At 40.7% G+C, this 4563-nt stretch overlaps 1 long non-coding RNA gene across 1 annotated transcript; it reads right to left on the reverse strand.

Moving 5' to 3' along the window:
- Window positions 1-583: 583 nt before the first annotated feature.
- On the reverse strand, window positions 584-2197 carry LOC136609912 (uncharacterized). The gene is made up of 3 exons (XR_010790058.1): window positions 2120-2197; window positions 1700-1741; window positions 584-664 (listed from the first exon to the last, which is right to left on the reverse strand). It is a non-coding gene; the product is annotated as an uncharacterized lncRNA (long non-coding RNA).
- Between the last annotated feature and the right edge of the window lie 2366 nt (window positions 2198-4563).

Consider the following 4563-nt stretch of genomic DNA (forward strand, 5'->3'; position numbering starts at 1 on the left):
TATTAGATAACACATAACATATATATATATATATTTAGTGTGCTGTAAAATTAGCCATTTTTTTCCTAGCAGAAAACTGGACAAAGTCTCTAAGTAAATTCTCGCCCTTGTAATGTGTGGATATCTATGACTCAAACAAAGGGCGCCATGCCTTGTACTGTGCAGCACAAGAGCACAACCCAACCGCAATACTAATCCATATACTAACATAAGTCCTATCCAGCCATCCTGTGAATGTTTCCGGTGTACCGACCCAACTCATCATCTATGTGATATCCAGTGTGTACCGCCATGTTGTATATGAATGTCAGTCTGGATAGTACAAGTCATTATCAACGAACTATGTGTAATGTTGTGTCATATACGGTGTGTACAATAAGCCCATCATAGAGAAAGCAGTACTTACAGAATGATGTCGGCAGTGTCATCCAGGAGGGGGGCACTAGGATAGGCCGTGATGTTATCTTGTTCTGCCTTGTCCTCTTCGCTATTAAACAATACATAAATATTATATATATAGTGTTGTGTGATATATACTATATTAATACAATAAGCCTATTGGAGATGATTCAGTACTTACACAGTGATGCTGTCGGTTGTGCCCATTATGTTGGAATCCTTGAGGACGGAAGGTGTCTCATCTTCCTCTTCATCATCTTCTTCTCTGTTGAACGACACATAACATATATATACATTTAGTTCTGGTGGCTAATGGGGCCAGAGGATAATATAACCGTACATAGAAAAAGAAAATCTCCAGGTGGTAGGGTTAACCCTTTTAGGATTGGTGTATTTTAGGCTTTAAGGAAGCAGTGATTTTTGACATTTTTGCATCTGCATGTTCTGATAGCCATAACTTTGTAATTTTGCCATCAGAGGTCCCATATGGGGTTTATTATAGTGGGATCATTTAAATAAGTTAAGTGTCCCATTTTAGGGTAGATGGGGGTTACTTATGAACTGTCACTCCTTTCTGTCCTTTTATTAGGAGGAGAATTAAGGCCCATTTAAACCCAACGGTTCTTGATCAAAAATTGCTGAAAGCCGTCTTTGGAGCAAGAATCGTTGGATCTAACTGAACGGACTTCGTACATTTTTCATTAACAAGTTGTTCATTGATCTCTTTCAGCAAGCTGAAAGAGAGCAATGAGCCTTATCAGTGCTGCGCGCTGAGTTCTCAGTGGGATACTGCTGATACTCTTGTTTCAGCTGGTGTGCCGCTCAGAGAACACAGCAGGAGTATGCTGAAGACAGCGTTACAGCTGTGTTTTGCATACCCCACTCGGAGTGCTCGGCTGTATACCAGCTGAGCTCTCCGAAAACACAGCAGGAGTATGAAGAAGAGAGCAGTCCAGCTATGTTCTGAATACCCTGCTCAGAGCGCTCAGCTATATACTTGCTGAGCGCTCCATGAAAGCAGCAGGAGTATGCAAAAGATAGCTGTCCCTCTTGTATTCTGCATACAGTGTGAGCCTTCATTTACATGCTTATGCAAAGTGAACGTTCAAAACCGTCACCTAAACTACCCTGTGAGCGAATTTTGAGGGATCATCTTACCATGTAAATGCACACAATGATCATCGCTCAAAAAATGTCTATTGAACGAGAATCAATGCGTCTAAAAGGGACTTTTAGAAAGAAAAAAGAGCAATTCCAATAACACTGGAACAATAGGGGCATCATGCTAGGATATACTTACTGGTAATAAACCACACTGTTGCTGTTGGTGGTTTCCAGCCACCTGTGGGAGAAGAAAAGGAAAGAATTATGAACAAGAAATTTTGAGTAACAACCAATCAGATTGTAGCTGACATTTTCTGGTGACTGTATGAAGGTCTACTTTGTATGATTGGCTTGCCATAGCCAGTCAGTGATATCGGCTTCTCTCCCCTCGCAAGAGAGCAATGAAGAAGAGTAAGATGATAATAGGGGCTCCTGGGTGATAGCTGATATTTCTGTTGTATTTCTTCTACATTCCTGCTTTTATCATTGTGTTATCTATCGCCCCTTGTCCCTGATGTCTGATTATCTGATGAGTGTGGGGTTATGTCTGTGAAGAATAGCACCAGGTATTGTGGTAACAGTGACTATTATGGGGGTCCTACAGAGAAATACTTACTGTTTTCGCAAGAAGATTCTTAGATTTTTTTGCGGCAACTCATTCGCACGGTTGTTATAATATGACGGGAAAACTGAGTATGCCGCTGCTTTCTCCTCCTGGGTCCTATTGGATAGTAAAGAAGATAGTGATAATCTAGGACATCGTCTCCCTGCTACAAGGTGTAGAATTCAGGAACATCAGTGCCCGCCATCATTTTCCAGATACCAGCAGCACTTTGGTAAATGATGGATGGGTATCTAGATGTCTATCAGCGCAGAATGTGGAGTGTAAGCCAGCTGCCAGCTGCTGCAAATTTGTTCCATAACTTATGCCAGATATTAGCATAAATCATAGTAAATCTCTCAAAACATCCCTTTTGCTAGTCTCATTTTTTTCTCCAAAGGTGGTGATTGAGGTGAAAAAATGAATAACAATCACAATTTTTGTGCCCAAATTTAGTGTGCTGTAAAGTTAGCTTTTTTTCAGCAGAAAACTGGCCAAAAACTCTAAGTAAATTCTTGCCCTTGTAGTGTGTGGATAAACGTTTATGACTGAACTAATGGCGCCATGCCTTGTAATGTGAAGCACAAGAGCGCAACCCAACCAAAATACTAATCCGTATACTAACATAAGTCCTATCCAGCCATCCTGTGAATGTGTCCTGTGTACCGACCCGACTCATCATCTATGTGATATCCAGTGTGTACCGCCATGTTGTATATGACTGTCAGTCTGGATAGTACAAGTCATTATCAATGAACTATATCTAATGTTGTGTCATATACAGTGTGTACAATAAGCCCATCATAGAGGAAGCAGTACTTACAGAACGATGTTGGTAGATTCGTCCAGGAGGGGGTCACTAGGACAGGCAGTGATGGACTCCTGTTCTGCCTTGTCCTCTTCGCTATTAAACAATACATAAATATTATATATATAGTGTTGTGTAATATATGATATATTTATACAATAAGCCCATTGGAGATGATTCAGTACTTACACGGTGATGCTGTCGGTTGTGTCCATAATGCTTGGATCCTCGAGGATGGAAGGTGTCTCATCATCCTCGTCTTCATCATCTTCTTCTCTGTTGAACAAGACACATAACATATATATACATTTAGTTCTGTTGGCTAATGGGGCCAGAGGATAATATAACCGTACATAGAAAAAGAAAATCTACAGGCGGTAGGGTTAACCCTTTCAGGACTGGTGTATTTTAGGCTTTAAGTAAACAGTGACTTTTGATATTTTTGCATCTCCATGTTCTGATAGCCATAACTTTGTAATTTTGCCATCAGAGGTCCCATATGGGGTTTATTATAGTGGGATAATTTAAATAAGTTAAGTAACCCATTTTGGGGTAGATGGGGGTTACTAATGAACTGTCACTCCTTGCTGTCTTTTTATCAGAAGGAGAATTAAGGCCCATTTAAAGCTAATGATTCCCGATCAAAAATTGCTCAAAGCCGTCTTTTGAGCAAGAATCGTTCGGTCTAACTGCACAGACTTTCTGCACTTTTCATTAATGAGTTGTTCATCGATATCCTTCAGCATACCGCTGATGCTATTGTTTCAGCTGGTGTCCCACTTGGAGAACACAGCAGTAGTATGCAGAAGACAGCGGTCCAGTTATGTTCTGCATCCCCGTCTCGGAGCTCTCAGCTGGTATACTAGCTGAGCGCTCTATGAACACAGCAGGAGTATGAAGAAGAGAGCGCTCCATCTGTCTACTCTATGCTCCTCTCAGAGCGCACAGCTGTATTCAAGCTCAGTGCTCCAAGAAGACAACAGCTATATGCAGAAGATAGCAGCCTCGCTTGTATTCTGCATACATTTATTTATACACTTATGTAAAGTGAGCGCTCAAAATTCTCAACCAAACTGCCATTTAAGCAAATTTTGAGGGATCATCTTGCCGTGTAAATGTACACAACGATTATTGCTCAAAAGATGTTGTTTGACTGAGAATCGTTGTGTCTGAATGGGCCTTCACAAAGAAAAAAAGAGCAATTCTTATAACACTAGAACAATAGGGTCGTCATGCTAGGAGATACTTACTGGTAATAAACCACACCGTTGTTATTGGTGGTCTCCCGCCACCTATGGGAGAAGAAAAAGAAAGAATTATAAACAAAGAATTTTCATTAACAACCAATCAGATTGTAGCTGACATTTTCTGGTGACTGTCATGGGGGTCCTACAGTGAAATACTTACTGTTTTTGCAAGAAGATTCTTAGATTTTTTTGCGGCAACTCATTCGCACGGTTGTTATAATATGACGGGAAAACTGAGTATGCCGCTGCTTTCTCCTCCTGGGTCCTATTGGATAGTAACGAAGATAGTGATAATCTAGGACATCGTCTCCCTACTACAATGTGTAGAATTCAGGAACATCAGTGCCCGCCATCATTTTCCAGATACCAGCAGCACTTTGGTAAATGATGGATGGGTATCTAGA

The sequence above is a fragment of the Eleutherodactylus coqui genome, chromosome 1 (genome assembly GCF_035609145.1).
Source record: "Eleutherodactylus coqui strain aEleCoq1 chromosome 1, aEleCoq1.hap1, whole genome shotgun sequence".
Taxonomy (NCBI): domain Eukaryota; kingdom Metazoa; phylum Chordata; class Amphibia; order Anura; family Eleutherodactylidae; genus Eleutherodactylus; species Eleutherodactylus coqui.